Below are 17,856 nucleotides of genomic sequence, written 5' to 3'. Positions count from 1 at the left end.
TAATTAACAAAGTATCATTTTAATAAGTACAAAAACTTTAGTAACTAAAATAATAATAAGGATAAAGTTCATAAATGGTCACTAAAATATGCAAAAACGATCTTTATCGTTACTGAGCTTTCAAAAGTTATAAAATATGAATTAAGTTTTAAATTTTGTTATGAAATGACTTTAGTATCGTTAGTTGTTAAAAAATATAATGTTCACTTTAAATTAATGGATAATAGCTTGTAACTAAAATTTGAGGGTAAACTATACTGGTGACTACCAAACTACGATCATCAACCATTTTAACCACCAACGTTTAAAAAAGATCAAACAGATCACTGGCCGTTAATTTTTAAAAGAAGTGATGAAGTGGCCGTTAATAAAATTGGCATAATTATATATTTGGTCCTTAATATTTATACATTGTATCGATACATGTGTAAAGGGAAAACATATAGGAATAGAAATGGCATTTGGTGGGATTTGAACCGGACTTGGGCAATCTTTTGCCCATGGCCGAAGCCATGTATTTGGTTCTAAAGTGCACAAAATTTTATATATTGTGTTTGATATTATTTCGCGCGCACACACACAAATATATATACATATATTAAAAAAATCTAATAAATAAATTATATTTCACACATATATTAAATTATAGTTAATGTAACACTTAAAAATAAAAATGAGTTTTATATTTTTATTTTTAAGTTAAATTATTTTTATTTTGTGATTTGGATTCTCTAAATAATTTTAATATAATTTTATTTTTAATATATTTTATATATTATTATTATTTAAAAATAATTTAAATAAAACTATTAAACTTATTTTTATTTTGTGATTTGGATTCTCTAAATAATTTTAATAAAATTTTATTTTTAATATAATTTATATATTATTATTTAAAAATAATTGTAAAAAATTATTAAACTCATTTTTTAAGTCTTACATTGAATATAATTTAATATATATGTGAAATATAATTTATTTATTAGATTTTTTAATAATTTATATATATATATATATATATATATATGTTTGTATGATATAATCTCAAACACAATATATAAAAGATTGTGCACTTTAGAATTAAATACATGGCTTTGGCCCAGTGGCAAAAGCTTGAGGTCCCTAGTTTGAATCCACCCAAATGTACTTTTATTCCAATATGTTTCCCTTTGCACAAGTGGTGGTGAGAATTTTTTTTTAATTAATATATTAAATTAATTAAATTCATCCTCCAATTATATAGTGACACCTCCGGATTGAATGACTAAATTTAATTAATTGAATTAAAATAGAAATCGATACAATGTGTAAATATTAAGGACCAAATATATAATTATGTTAATTTTATTAATGGCCATGTCATCACGTCAGTTAAAAATTAACGGCCAATGGTTTGTTTGATCGCTTTTAAACGTTGATAGTCAAAATGGTTGATGACCATAGTTCGATGGTCTCCCTCGTAGTTTACCCAAAATTTTATTTTGATACTTTTATATAATACTTTAGCAATAATTTTAAAAAAACATAATTTTTTAAAAGCTACATTAAATTTCATAATTTAATTTTAATATTATAAAAATTAAAATTTTGATAATTTTTTTTTTACAAATCATTAAAATTAAACAATAATAAAAGCTAGAATTCCAGTCATGTGTTTTACCAACTTTGTGTTTCGTGTGTCAAAAGTTTCCAGTCTTCCACATGTTCGCCAATTACGGGAAATATTCCAGCAATTGATGTGAAACTATGATAACTAGGGATATAAGTAGTCCGCTATTGGAATAGCGGACTTTTATATAGCGATAAAGGTATCATTCGAAACCGTTATTTCACAATCGTGATATTTGCAATAATCGTAATAACGTCCACGATTGCTATAACCACAATTTAAATTCCTGATGATAATTAATCAAAATCTATTTGTTCCTTGTGGCTCTTCCTTACTAGTTCATATAGTAGAAGATTCAAGTATAAAATAAAAAAATATCTCTAACGATTGATTAAATAGTTATTTTGATTTTTATTCTTTTTCTCTAAAGTTTTTTAATCCTTAACGTTTTTTTGAGATAAAAAGATTCTTTCGTAGATGAATTTCGTTAGTTGATTAATAATCAACGTTTTTTTATCATCATTTTTTTCGCTTAGCAAAAATTTATAATGAAGATAAAAAGGCAAAGATAAAAGCACACCAATTCAAAGAAACATGACAAAAATTAGGGTAAATTGTAAATTTCATCATTGAACTTTACTATCTCTTCTATTTTGCTCAGTAAACTTTAATAATTTTCAATTTCCTCACTCAACTTAATACATTGGATTTTTTGGTCATTAAACTTTACTCTCTCTTATTTTGGTCACTCCGTCGTTAAATAGTTAACGACATTAAAAACAACACAAATTTTACACTAAAACGACGTCGTTTTGCATCTATATAACAGTCTATTTTAACAACGTTAACTATTTAATATCCGAGTGACCAAAAAACTTAATGTATTACATTAAGTGAGTAAATTGAAAAGATTTAATGTAGAACGAGCAAAATAAGAGAGATAGTAAAGTTCAGTTGTCAAATTTGTAATTTACCCAAAAATTAACAAAAAAAACCTACATGCCCCCAAGTAATACCAACCCTCGTCGTATTTTAAATCTTATATTAACGGTAAAACAGTTTGAACTCTCGTTACAAACAATATAGTTTAACAGTTTATCTTATATTTAAATCTTTGTTTGCAACTTTATATCCAGTGAGACAGTGACAAAGTCATAGCAGAAATATATCGATTATGGTTTCAAATCGCGGTCGTGTTTTTGGTCATTTCGAATTTACCGTGATTTAAAACCCTGATCTCGACTCTCTTTAATCAACTGACGAGAGATAACAAGGAAGTCCCTTTAGTTAGAGTAGAGCAGAGATGACTCGTACTCTTGGTCAAAGAGGAAACATCTCGACATCTTTAAAGAGACACTGCAGAACGAGCGGAGATATCTCCACGCTCTCTGAAAAACCACTGTAAAATGGTCAGATACATCTTTGCCCTAGTAGAAGCAATAAGGGGACGAACTTGAACGAGTGGAGATATCTCCACGCTCTTGGCTAGAGAGGAAGCAATTCGACACCCTTACTCTAAGCATTGTAGAATGAGTGGAGGCATCTCTACGCTCAGAGACGGACGCAAGATTTTAAGTTAGGGGACAAACATGAACTTACAAAATTTTAGGGGAAAATACATAGAAAAAATCTAAAATATATGATAATTTTATATTTTTAGGGGAGGCAACTGCCCCCACCCACACCCCTAGATCTATCCCTCTCCACGCTCCTAAAGAAATCCAACAAAATAGGCAAATACATCTTTTTCTTCAAGTCAGTACTTGAATAACTCGACTCGACTCGAAAACCGAATTTATAATTCGAGTTGACTCGGATAACTCGAAATTGAAAAAAAATCGATTTTTTGAGTCGAGTCGAGTTTTGCTCACCCTAGATATAAATATCAAAATAAAGAATAAAAGTTTATATTTATCCTAAAAAAAAAACTGGCGGCTTTAAGAATGGAAAATAAGCAACATTGTGGAAAAACTAGATGCCCACACCAAAGAGGCAAAGACCAAGATCCTCACTTCTCCATTGGTTTTTGTAGTACACAAAAGCTTAAAATGGATTGACATGAGATTATTTCACTTTAATTATGATTTTGAGCATGATATTTTAAAAATACAAATATTAAGATGAAAAAATTGTATTTTCTTTGCGATTTTTTCGGATATAATTTCTATTTAAATCATTAAACATATAGATAAAATACATTCGTAATTATTTAAAAAAAAAGACTTATTTTCCTTTTTTCTGGTCATGTCTTTTGGCAACTTTGTGTTTCATGTAGGGATGGATCGGGACTCGAATCCGACGAGTTTTGACCTGATCTGACTCAATTGGATCAGATTTAAAAATAAATAAATTTTGGTTGGGGTCAGATTTTTAGAGCAGAAGTTCGGGTCAAGTTAGGTTCTGGTTTAGGGTAAAAAATATCTGACCCGAAAAATAATATAATTTTATCTTATATATTTAGGGAAACTTACAAGAATACCCCTCTTCATATTTTTTTCAATTAGATTCTTATTTTGTTGAATAAAATTAATAATTTTTATAAATATAATTATTTTGGGTTGAGTTGATTCGGATTTCATTTAAAAAACTCGGGTCGGCTTTCAAGTCGGATAGAGTTATCCTAAACTCAGGTCGGGTCAAATTCTGTGGAGAAAGTCTATTTCTAGAATCGGGTTAACCAAAAATCCAATCCGTGCCATCCCTAATATCATGTGTTATTTTTCATGTATCAATCTAGAAGGCATTTAAGATGTGATGACCGACCGAAATTTGCGGAAAAGAAGCAACATTTGTGGAAATTGACTCTAAAGCTTATTTTCTATTGTTGTATGTATCTTGGATTCAAGGTCAATGTAACGATGCATATTGTGAGCCGAATATAAGATAAATTTATTTAAACGATTTTTAATTATTTGTAAATTAGTACTTAAAAGTAGGGGTGTTCGAAAAAATTTGGAACCGTTAACCAATATAATTGTTACATTTAATAGATTAATTAGCCGAACAGTTAATATTAAACGATTTCGGTTAACCGAACCGTTATTATGGTTAACGGTTAAGGTTAAGGTTACGATTACAATTACATGTATAAATATATATATACATGCATCATACATACATGCATATATATATATATATATGTATTATACATGTATCATACATACATCATACATGCATCATTGATCATACATAATTACATATATAATTATATATATATATATACACACACATAAGTATATACATGCATCATACATATGACCATACATGCACAATATTAATATATATATATATATAGTTGTTTTAATTTGATCCTTGCATGTTGTTTAATTTATTTAAATTATATATTATAATTCCTTGTTTAATCAATTTAGTCCTTAAAACTATACTACAATATTCAAACCCTATAAACTTGTGTTCACCAACTTTTTAAATGAATTCAATTTAGTCTATTTTTATATTAATTTCAAATTAAAATTTTATAATTATTTCGATTTGATCCCTCATCCATGTGTGTTGTTTAATTTATTTAAATTTCAATTTTTAATTTCATGTTTTTTTAATTTAGTCCTTCAAATAAAATTTTATTAAAATTGACCCATAATTATTTTATTTTTTATAATTTACTCCAAATTATATAGAATTACATATTATAATTTTTCGTTCAAGAAAGACGAAAAATAATTAACTCAAAAATGACCCGACCCAAACTCAATTCGTACATGGTATGATCCGACCTGAATTTTATTTGTCAATGATGTGACCCGATCTGAATAAGATCCGACTAGAGTCCATTTGAACATGAATTAGCCTAGAATTTAACTGATTCAGACCTGAACAGTTTTGACCTGAACTGACATCGATTTAAACTGAAATTAACCCGATACGAACTCGAACTGTATCTGATGTCAAATCTACCTGAAAATGATCCGAACCCGACCTGATCCTAATCGAACCATAAAATTGACTTGATACAACCTATATTCGATTTGACATGACCTAACAATATCTAACTAAAACCTGAACGATTACCTGATTTCACATCCCTATGGACAATTAAGGAAATGCAGTCTAATTTAAGGTTAAAAAAAGGTGTGACCGGAAATGTTATCGAAAACATATCATTTTTGGTTGGACGCAACCTAAAATGTTAACTTTTCCTTAACATTTTTCGGTTGCAACCCTACTTTATAAGATTTTCAGTTACCAACCGAAAATGTTACATTTTTCATAACATTTTTCAGGTCAACTGAAAATGTTAAAAAGTTAACATTTTAAACTGCGTTCAACCGAAAATGTTATGATTTTCTAACATTTTCGATTGCATCTATTCCAAATAATTTCTTAGCCTTAAATTATGTTGTACGAGATAATTAACTGATTAGAATTGGGGTCTCATTACCTTGTGTGGAGGTTCCAAAAAGTTGGAATTAATGGCCTAGGAATCGGTGCCGTTTGATGGCAGCTAGGAATAAGCTTGTGGTGAGTGTCATAGTATTTGAAAAATGAGGCAAATTTACTTATGGTATTGAAAAAATGAATTTGTCTACAAGGGCGATGTAGATTTTATTTTATTTTTCAAACGTATGAATGTTGCAGTGTTTTAGGAAGATCTTAGGATCATCCGACGTCTTCGGTAAAAGACGCATGAAAGACTTGACATATGCTCCAAATAAGCAGGTAGAAAGACACTGAGTGATCGAGCAAGAAATCGAAACTTAAGATTTGATTTTTGGCAAAAATAAGAGAATTTGTGGAATTGATTAAAGGTTTTTAGCAAAATGATAAAGGTGGCCTTTGAACTTTCTTCATCATATGAGGAATGGTAAGAAAGATTGGGGTTTTTGCTTTCTTTCTTCTAATTTAGTATAATTGTAAGATATTATCTATTTATATTCTTTTTTTAATTATTGACATACGTATACATTTTACAGACTATAGTCTGATATAATAATAAGTTAATATATATTTATAATTTTTTAACTATTGACATCGCGCACACACTATTTGTGTCGTTAAATAAATTATTTTGGAGAAATGAAAAGTGCAACTCAATTAAAGGTTGAATCTGTTGCAACTCAATTCCTTTTATTACTTTTTTTGGATAAACTATACGGATGGTCACTAAATTTTGAGTAATTTATTTATTTTTTCTATTGAAGTTTCAAAAAATAACAAATTGATCACTAATATTATCAATTTGTTACAAAATGGTCACTCCACCGTCATTCTTGTTTAATTGATAACGTGACAACATTAACAAAAAGGTAAATATTTAGTTTTATTCCTAAGCTACTTCTAAAACATCAAATACTAAAACCTTTCTAATTTTTTTTTTTTAAAAAAACTTATAATTATAATTATACTTTTGATAACATTAGTGACCATGTTTTTACAAATCGATAACATTAGTGACCAATTTGTTACTTTTGAAATTTTCGTGGGAAAAAAACTTACTCAAATATTAGTGATCATTTGTGTTGTTTATCCTATTTTTCAGCACTAACACGGACAGGAAAACCATACATTTAGTCCTTGAACTAATTGAAATTGCTGAAGATTCCTCCAACTTCAAATTTCTTCTGGTTGAATCCAAATTTCAAAATTAAATTTTGCGAAGATCTGATTACTTTTAGATGAAACTTCTAAGTCGAATTTCGGGGCTTACACATTTTACCCTTGAAATCCAATGTTTCTAATTATGTCATTTGTCAATTTCTTCATCCAAAAGCTAAAATTAAACCATTGAGTTAGTGATTTACAACCTTGTTCTTATAAAAATCGTGGCTTAATAAAAAGAAAAGTAAGTGCACAAACTATATGGTTTATTTACTTAAGGTGCCTAAAGAATTTTTCTTTCAAAGTAGGTGTCTAATGTTTTCGACATTACTCTTTTATGTACCTACATCGTAACGGTCATTAAAAACATATTATCTAACAAATGCTGCATTTATATTTTTTAAAATTTTATTTAAAAAACTGAAAAGTATTGGTTAAACTATAAGGATGATCCTAACAAATATTCTAAAAATAAATGGAAAGTTAAAATTTCCCAATTAAAAACAAAAGCATTAGACGCTCTTTCTTCTTCCTCATCTTGTCACCTACTTCCTTGATGCTAAGAGATCCACAGCTCTTGAAGATTTCTTCTTCTTCTTTTGATTAACTCTTATCTTGTTGATTTTGTTGTTAGCATTTTAGTTGAACCACCTGGGGAGGTTTGAAACTGTGCATGTAAACTCCGCAACTGATTCTTCAAGTTGTGATAAGCTGGGATTCAAATCGCAGTCGCGTTTTCGGTCATGTCGCGTTTACCGCGATTGCGGGTATATCGGAAGGCAACACTACCAGTATTCGCAGGCGCTATCGCGAGCGCGAACTGCTATTTAGAACCCTGGACTGATAAGCATGGTAATATGTCCGATCATACACGGTTTTTTGTTGTTGACACGAAGAAAATGGGAGGTATTCTATATTCACCGTATCAATTGTTGGTGGGTTAAATGAGACAACTGTAGCAATTCACCTCTTTTAGCTTAAGCGGAGAGTCATATATGGTGGTTGTTGGAAGAGATGGGATAAGGAAGGTGATAGAGGAAGAGTCTAAGAAATAGTCCCTTTTCTTCCAGCCATGCATGGTGATCTGTATACAAACTCGTAATGTTGATGACGGATCAAGAGTGATAATGACTACCTATACGTCGACATGGCAAATAAATTGAATGTTAATAGTAAATTTAATTATGATAAGTCAATTTGTCTGTTAGAAATCATGTCAAGTGACCGTAACTAATAAGAATATATAAAATTCTGAAACTTCCGAGCAATTATCAGTCCAGTTAAGGATACATCAAAAGCTCAGCCCAATAAAGCTCTGGGATTTTGGTTTCAATAAGTTGTGTGAGATCAAAGGAAATCAAGGAGAACGACGCCTGTCATGAGAATTCTACTCCTTCCTAATCTCTCTTCTTGCATTTCTTTTCTTGAATCTCTGTAATTCCTTTGGATCTTGTTGATTTTCAAAAAAAGAAGACCAAGATCTCCATTGAAGCCTTCAGGGTCTTTTCAAATGGATGTCATCTTCGAAACCCAAAGAGGCAAAGCATTTTGCATTGAAGTTGGTTTCTTCGACACAGTTCTTGAAATCAAAGAGAAAGTGCAGAAATACAAGGGAATACCTGTACACACTCAAACCCTAATCTTCAATGGCCATGTCCTTCAAGACGAACGTGACGTCGAGTACTGTGAAATCCTACAATTCTCGCGTATTAAACTACTCGTGGCTCCGGATCTGGCTCCGGATATTGAAAACAATCGACGACCAAGTTTGTCTCCGTTGAAGGAAGTGCAACTCAACGTCGATACCCTGTCGTCGGAAACCTCAGGCTTCCCCGCAATCGATGACTACGACATAGAGCCTTCACTTCAATCGATGGATGCCCACTTGCAAGGTGATATGTCATCCGGGGACGGCATGCCGACGGGGCATAACAATGTCGATGGGAACATCAAGAAGTCAATTGAAACCTCGGTTCCTCCCGAAATCAACGACTACGACGGCGACGCTTTTATTCAATCGTTTGATGCCGAGTTGCAAGGTGATATGTCATCCGGGGACTGCATGCGCACGGAGAATAACAATGTCGATGTGAACATCAAGAAGTCCTTGGAAACCTCGGTCCCTCCCCAAAACAACGAGGACGTCGAGGCTTTTCTTCAATCACTCGATGCCGAGTTGCAAGGTGATATGTCATCCGGGGACTGCATGCCGACGGGGCATAGCAATGTCGATGTGAGCATCAAGAAGTCGTCGGAAACCTCGGTCCCTCCCGAAACCGAAAAGTACGACAACGCTTTACTTCAACCGAGCGGTGCCGAGTTGCATGGTAATATGTCACCAGGGGACTCCATGCTGGCAGAGAATAACAATGTCAATGTCAATGTGAACATCAAGAAGCCCCCACTGCCTCCGCGTTCGGGGAAGGGGAAGGCGAAAGCGGCTGCAGCTGCCGTGACAGGAGCGGAAATGGCCACTAGAGGTTTGAAGAAGATGAAGCTGTGGGTGTTGCCGATGAACGACACGAAGAAGATACCAGTGGCGATGAATCCGAACGACAACGTCGGGGAGCTAAGGAAAGAGCTACAAAAGTTGCAGGAAACGCTGCATTTTGATTTATCAGAAGAAGGGTACTTTTTCATTCACAAAGGTAATGTGATGGACGATCATCGGTCGTTTATGTTTCATCATGTTGTCGAAGGCGATACTATTGAGATCTTTAATGGTAAAGTTACTGCTCGACCCATGTGATTAGGGGTTATGATGACAATGCTTTATCATGTAAGGGAATGATATTGAAATACTTTTACACACAAATTTACCCAATAAGTCTCAATTGATCATGTGTAGCTATTTGTTATCCTAACGAGCACAATTTATCAAATTTGTCAATCTAGTAAGGTTAAATATATGAAGCGGCGTCGGGTACGATTGATGCCAAGTTGACGTTTAGGAAGTGCAACTTGACGTTGGTACCCGTGGTCGGAAACCTCAGTCCTTCTCGAAATTCTTGACTACTACGTCGAGGCTTTACTTCAATCGATTGATGCTAAGTTGCAAGGTGATATGTCACCATGGGACCGCATGCTGATGGGGCATAACAATGTCGGTGTGACCGTCAAGAAGTCGTCGGAAACCTCAGTCCCTCTCGAAACCGACAAGTACAACGACATTTTACTTCAATCGAGGGAACCAAGTTGCATGGTAATATGTCACCAAGGGACTGCAAGCTGACCTGGTATAACAATATCAATGTGACTATCAAGAAGCCACCGTGCCTCCGGAGTCCGGATAGGGCGAAAGTGGCTACTATTTTCGCGATGGGAGCGGCAATGGCTACTAGAGGTTCGAAGAAGATGAAGCTATGGGTGTTGCCGTTGTACTTGACGAAGAAGATTCTGGTGGCGATGAATGCGAATTATAACGTCGGGCAATACCAACGAGATGTTTGACATTAGTGACCAACAGCACTAACATCGAGCAATACGAAAGTGATGTTTGACAAAGCATAAGCCACATGTAAATAATCAAGGGTAAACTACATAAATGACCACATAACTATGGGTCAGGTTCAAATTTGTGACAAATATACCACTGAATTATTTAAATAGATTCAAAATAACCACACGGCATTAACATATAACGGAGGTGTTTATGTGGCAGTTAAAAGAATTGGTATAATTAGGGTGTGAGTCCCTGTAGAGTTATGTATTCGCGATGTTGGCTCCCTTCTTTGTTTTCTTCTATTTTGGTCACTACTTGTATATGATTTGTTTCCTTGGCTTTTCATTTAATCCAATTTGATATTTATTTTGTTTTTAATTTGTCTAATGCCTTAATTTGAGCATTAACTTTAAAATCTTTTATTCTAGTCATGTGTTAAATTTGTAGATTAAATCCCTTAGATTTTAGAATTAATCAATTTGATCACCAAGATTGACTTTAATTATTAATTTTTAATTAGGTCCTGAATTCAATTTAATATAACAAAATGTTGTTTAACTGGGTACCCGCATACCAGCTACCCGGTTTATTTTCTATATATATTATTTTTATTTTATATTAAATCTTTATTTATTATTCTCAAATTATTTCACTCTAACATTCTAAATTCCTAATTTCTTAAATTTTACCACCATAACAATATAAATTCTTAATTTCTTAATTTATTTCACATTAGCATTGTAAATTATTTTTTAAATATTTATTTTAACTTCGAAACATTTGAAATTTAATTATAATTTTTAATAATTTTCAATTATGTATTTTATTTTATTTTTTGAACTTTATGTGTAAATTATATATTATAGACATTTAAATTTTAGAATTTTTCTATATATTTTTTTAAAAATAATATAATTCTAAAAAATAAAAATTTATAAACGGGTACCTGTGACCTGAAAATATGGGTACCTGAGTTTTATGAGTACCCAAATGTAATGGGTCGGGACAAAATCCAAAATTTTGATACCCGAAAAATACAGGTACCCGGTATTTCAGATACCCGAAAACACGGGTACCATGTTTTGAACACCCCTAGTGGTAGGACTGTGAAGGAGTAAAGAGGGGACTAAATTGTAAAACGTACAAAATATAAGGACCTAGATGTGAGAAAATGTCATTTGTCAAGCGAATAAAATATGAATTCAAACATACTTCCACGGCTTATGTTGGGGAGTGCTCGTGGTGAAGTCAGATAATTTTTATTAATTATGAAATTATTGTGATGCCAAGGAGATATAATTGACATAATATAGTTAATAAATAATATGATATAATTAATATTTCATATTATTAAGTTAATTAAGAATATGACAACACTTAAATCACTAAAATAAATCTAATAGTTTATTTATAATTTAATAATTAAATTATAATATATATTATATTATAATTAATGATAATATATATATATATATAAATATATTATAGTTAATATTCAAATTATAATCATAAGATTGTGACATGTGTCACAATTTGATTGGAGAAGTAAATTTATTAAATTAAATTAAAATCAAGACCTAATTAAAATTTAATAATTAAAGTTAATATTGGTGATCAAATTGATTAATTATAAAATCTAGGGAATTTAATCTACAAATTTAATACATGACTAGAATACAAGATTTTAAAGCTAATGCTCAAATTAAGGCATTAGACAAATTAAAAACAAAATAAGGATCAAATTGGATTAAATGAAAATCCAAGGAAACAAATCATATACAAGTAATGACCAAAATGGAAGAAAACAAAGTAAGGTGCCAACGCCGCTAATACGTAACTTTACAAGAACCTACACTCTAATTATAATAACTTTTTAACTGCCATGTGAACACCTCCATTAAATATTAACATTGTGTGGCCATTTTGGATCTATTTAAATAGTTCAGTGGTCTATTTGTCACAATTTTAAAAATAGTGATCATTTCGTGACCTGGCTCATAGTTACGTGGTCATTTATGTAGTTTACCCAATAATCAAAAAATAGAGATGTCGAGCAATACTTTTAGGGTGCGTTTGGTTCACGGAATGTAAGATTACCAGTGAGAATAAAAGATTATCAGGGAATAGGATTAATGGGAATGTTGTATTTTGTGTTTGGTTGATTTAGGAGGAATGTAAGATTACCGTGTTTGGTTAAAGGAATAAAAGATTATTGGAATGTATATTTGACCAAATTGTCCTTATTATATATTTGTATAATATTACAAATTATAAAATATTTATATATATTTTCTTTAAAAAATTAAATTCATAATATTTATATAATTTTTTTTACAAAATTAAAAATATAAAAAAGGTTTAATGAAAGGGTAAATTTTTTTTAACCCCTGAACTTCATATAAAATTTTAATTATAGACTTTTTTTTGTAAATCTAAAATAATTTAAGGATAAATTTGTAATTTAACCTTCGTAGAATTTTTATTATTCAATGATAGAAGAATGATATTTTTGAAAAAAAAATAAAAATTTAAGGGCATTTTAGTCCAAAACACCGGTAATGTTACAATATCTAAGGGAAGGGAGGTAATGACATTCCCGGTAATATACCCCAAAAAATCTACTATTGGTAATAAAACATTACCGAAAATGAGATTCTCGGCCAACCAAACATGAGAATAACCAAACACCCCTTTAGACGTAAAGTTTGAAATTAGTGACCATTTGTGTTGTTTACCTTATTTTTTAGCACTAACTTTGAGATAGGAAAATTATACATTTAGTCCTTGAACTAATTGAAATTGATGAAGATTCCTCCAAACTTTAAATTTCTTCTAATAGAATCCAAATTTCAAAATTAAAATTTACAAATATGTGATTACTTTTAGACGAAACTTCTAAGTCTAATTTCGGGGCATTACACGTTTTACCCTTGAAATGAAATGTTTCTGATTATGTCATTTGTCAATTTCTTCGTCCAAATGCTAAAATTAAACTATTGAGTTAGAACTTTGTCCATAAAAATCTTGGCTAAATGAAAAAAAAATAAGTATTCAAACTATATCGTTTATTAACTTAGGGTGCCTAAAGAATTTTCCGCTCAAAGTAGGTGCCTAATGTTTTCATCATTACTCCTTTAAGTACATACGTCATAACGATTGTTAAAAAATTGTTATCCAAACTCTTACCGTTGTTAATTTTGTTGTTGTCGTTACGATTAGGCCGCCTAGAAGGCTTCAAACTGTGCATGTAGACTTCGCAGCTAGTTCTTGAAGTTGTGATAAGCATAGTAGTATGTCGGGTCGTACACGGTTTGTTGCTGTTGGTTGGAAAAATCGAGCACGTCGATAGGATTTTGGGAAGAAGATTAGAGGTAGGATTGGTTATTTTGCTCTCGGTGTTAATCTTGACTGATTCTTTTTGGTCAAGAGATACTACACACTCATCCTACCAATTGTTCGGGTTAATAGGGTTACGATAGCCTTTGACAATTCACCTCTTTCGGTTTAAGTGAAGAGACACAAATGGTGGATGGTGAAAGAGATGAGCTAAAGAAGGTGATAGAGGGAGAGTCCGAGAGAGAGTCCCATTCTTCTAGTCATACATGGTGATTTATATACAAACTTTTAATATTGTTGACCGACTTAAAGTGGTGATGACTATTTATAGATTGCTTGGCAAATAAATCTAAGTATTAGATAGTAGATTTAGCTTTGGTAAGTCACGTGAATCTGTTAATGATCATGTCAAAAGATTATAATATATAAGGGGGAACACGTATTTTATTAGAACTCTACTCCTCCCTAATTTCTCTTCTTGCATATTTATTTTCTTGAATTTCTGTAATCCCTTTGGATCTTGTTGATTTTTGGGAGAAAAAAACTCCATTGAAGCCTTCACGATCTTTTCAAATGGATGTCATCTTCGAAACCCAAAGAGGCAAAGCATTTTACATTGAAGTTGGTTTCTTCGATACAGTTCTTGAAATCAAAGAGAAAGTGCAGAAATACAAGGGAATACCTGTACATACTCAAACCCTAATCTTCAATGGCCATGTCCTTCAAGAAGAACGTGACGTCGAGTACTGTGAAATCCTACAAAACTCACGTATTCAACTACTCGTGGCTCCGGCACTGGAGATTGAAAATAATCGGCGACCAAGTTTGTCGCCGTTGAAGGAAGTGCAACTCAACGTCAATACGCCATCATCGGAAACCTCGTTCCCTCTCGAAGTCGACGAGTACGACATCAAGCCTTTCCTTCTACTGATGCCGAGTTGCATGGTGGTATGTCACCGGGGGACTGCATGCTAACGGGGCACAACAATGTGGATGTGAACATCAAGAAACCGCCGTTGCCTCAGCATTCTGGGAAGGGGTCACCGACTGCGGCTGCCGTGACTGGAGCGGCAACGGATACAAGAGGCTCGCAGAAGATGAAGCTGTGGGTGTTGCTGATGTACGGGACAAAGAAGATACCGGTGGCGATGAATGCAAATGATAACGTCGGGGAACTAAGAAAAGAGCTGCAAAAGTTGCGGAAAACGCTTCCTTTTGATTTATCACGACAAGGGTACTTTTTAGTTCATAAACAAAACTTGATGGAGGAGGATCGGTCGTTTAAGTGGCATCAAGTTTTGCAAGGTGATACCATTGAGATCTTTACTGATGGACCATGTGATTAGGGTTTTGATGAGAATGCTTTATGAATGAAAAAAATAGCCTTTCTCTGATATGTTTACCTAATAAGTATCAATCGATCATGTGTGGTCATTTTTTTTGAATAAGAATGATTTTTTCTACTTTTGCGGTACAATCCTTATGAATTTTGATATATTTTGCGCATAACTTTGACATCGTTTTGGTGCTCCTGCAAATATTATCACGACATTTATTTTCTGATTGATTTGTCGATGATCACGTATAATTAGATTTCCTCTTTGATAAAAGGTTATTTGCCGATATAATCAGAATTGTGTAACGAAGTAGCTTGCCAAATAGTTTAGTACGCTCACCACTCTTTTATCACTTTGTAAACCGTCTCGTTCGATAGATACAATAAGTTTTTATGAAGGTTACTAAGTTCTTTTAAGGTTGATCATCATTCTCAAGGGAAAGTTTTATTTTTCTTCGTGTCTTTGCATTTAATTGTTTTGTATGAGTTTTGTGTTGAATTTGTAATTTTGATTTCTTTCATTATTTTTATTAATGAAATTTAATTATCATCGTTAAAGAAAATTAGACAATGTTACTTGTCAAGCCCAATTTGTCAAATTTGTCAATCTAATAAAATAAGGTTATATGTAGTGATGGATTGAGAGATACTGGTGTGCGATCGCACTCCTATAAATTTTAAATTCTCTTATTATTAAAGTGTTTTATTTTTATTTTTATTAATAATCTAATTTCACATCCTTTAAATTTTGTAATTTTACACCCTTAAAATTTTAATATAATTTCGTAAATTTTCATCAAATCCCATAAAATTTTATTTATATTCAAGTCTTTATGTAGTGACGGATGTAAGAGTTATTTAAGATGAGCAAGAGCCATAAAACCAAATAAAAAGATTTATATTCAGTTTTGCGTTGTGTTATATGATTTCATAATTTCCAAGGAAATGGGGACAGCTAGGGATGTAAAAAGTTGACTTGATCTGTAAAACTGACTGAAATTGACTTGAGTTAAAATTGTTTGAGATTTAAGTGATGGTGATCCGAAACTGATTCAAGTCCGAACTAGTGTTGACCTGAACCCGAGTTGGACCTAGAAATTATGTATATGAACTCGACCTGCACCCGATCTGAGAATGACCTGAACCCGAATTGAACCGATAATATGATAATCGAACCCGACCCGCATTCGACTTATATGAACCTGAACCCGAGATTAACCTGGTAAATAACTTGTATTACCCGACCTGTTATGAATCTGACATGTAATTGACTCAACCTGTAAATAATCTCACTTGTTATTGACGTGATCTGATATTCACCCGATTTATAAGTTACAATCGATGAAGTTGTGAAATTTTGAATCTATAATGAACTATGATAATTAATATGACTCCCTTTTAAAAATTAAAATAAATTGTTAGTTATAATAATTAAATTAATAAATTTACTTTCTATATTAATTATAATCATTATATTATAAATTTAAATTATAATCATTAAATTAATCTCATTAAATAATTTTTTTATTTAACATGATTTTATTAGATTATATAAAATTAATTTAAATATTTATAAGTCTTTGTTGGTGGGATCAAAGTGTGCTGTTTTTATGAACTGATTGAGCTGAAAATTCGCATTAATTAAAGTTTGACCGACAATCATAAATTTAGCGTTCATTGATCATGCATCTACAGGACGTGTTGAAAGAAAGGGCCTAAAGTTATATAAAATTGCAAATTTAGCCCTCCACTCAATCAAAGAGAAGACCCTAGTTAAATGGTAAACCACATTATAAATATTAATGAGTTAATTTTTTATTATCAATGGGTGATTATTTCGAGTTCAAACCTGAATCGGTTGAGCGAAATTCGACTTGAAATTTTGATCTTTATAATTCGACTTGATTTGAAAAAAAAAAACTTACTTTTAGTAATTTATGGGTTAATTTATAAATTTGAGTTGAATCTTTCAATTATGTATGGTATGTATATATTACATATGAAAAATATAAAGAAATGTGTATGGTATATATGATTATAAAATTTCATTTAAATGGAAATCGAATAGTTTCATAATATTATAAATATTTATAATTAAATTCAAATAAAAATTAAAATAATTTGGTTGGAATTTTATTTGTAAAATTCAGAAATTTTATTTAGAAAATTGAATTGTAAAATAAAATTTAATTTAAATAATTCATAAATTTTAAACTTAACTTGATTGAATATTTACCGACTTCATTAAATGTTCACCTCTAACAAAATAAGTATTTAATGTCACTGATCAAATAAATCCAAAAAATACTAGAAATCAAATTCATGAATCATCTCGGGATACACATGAGTTAGATTGGGTCAGATTGGGTCAGCGTTTTTGTCAATCCGAATTAATATGAAAATATATAGTTTTCATCCGGAATTGGATCATGCTCTAGTTTAGGGGTGGTTTCTCTCAATTAGAGGTGCACAAAAAATCCGAATATCCGATTTTACGTAAAAAATATCTTAAATCGGATTTGGGAAAACCGGATCGGATATTTTAAAACCGGATAGTATAACCAGTTTGGGAAAAAA

The 17,856-nt window shown here is 31.5% G+C and overlaps 1 pseudogene; it reads left to right on the top strand.

Moving 5' to 3' along the window:
• The first annotated feature begins 8,631 nt into the window (after positions 1 to 8,631).
• LOC120136836 lies at positions 8,632 to 15,289 on the top strand (annotated as a pseudogene).
• Positions 15,290 to 17,856: the final 2,567 nt, after the last annotated feature.

Source organism: Hibiscus syriacus, unplaced genomic scaffold, assembly GCF_006381635.1.
Source record: "Hibiscus syriacus cultivar Baekdansim isolate YM2019G1 unplaced genomic scaffold, ASM638163v2 tig00110637_pilon, whole genome shotgun sequence".
NCBI lineage: Eukaryota > Viridiplantae > Streptophyta > Magnoliopsida > Malvales > Malvaceae > Hibiscus > Hibiscus syriacus.
Note: the sequence above shows the minus strand (reverse complement) of the source record. Positions and strands in the feature narration are given on the sequence as shown.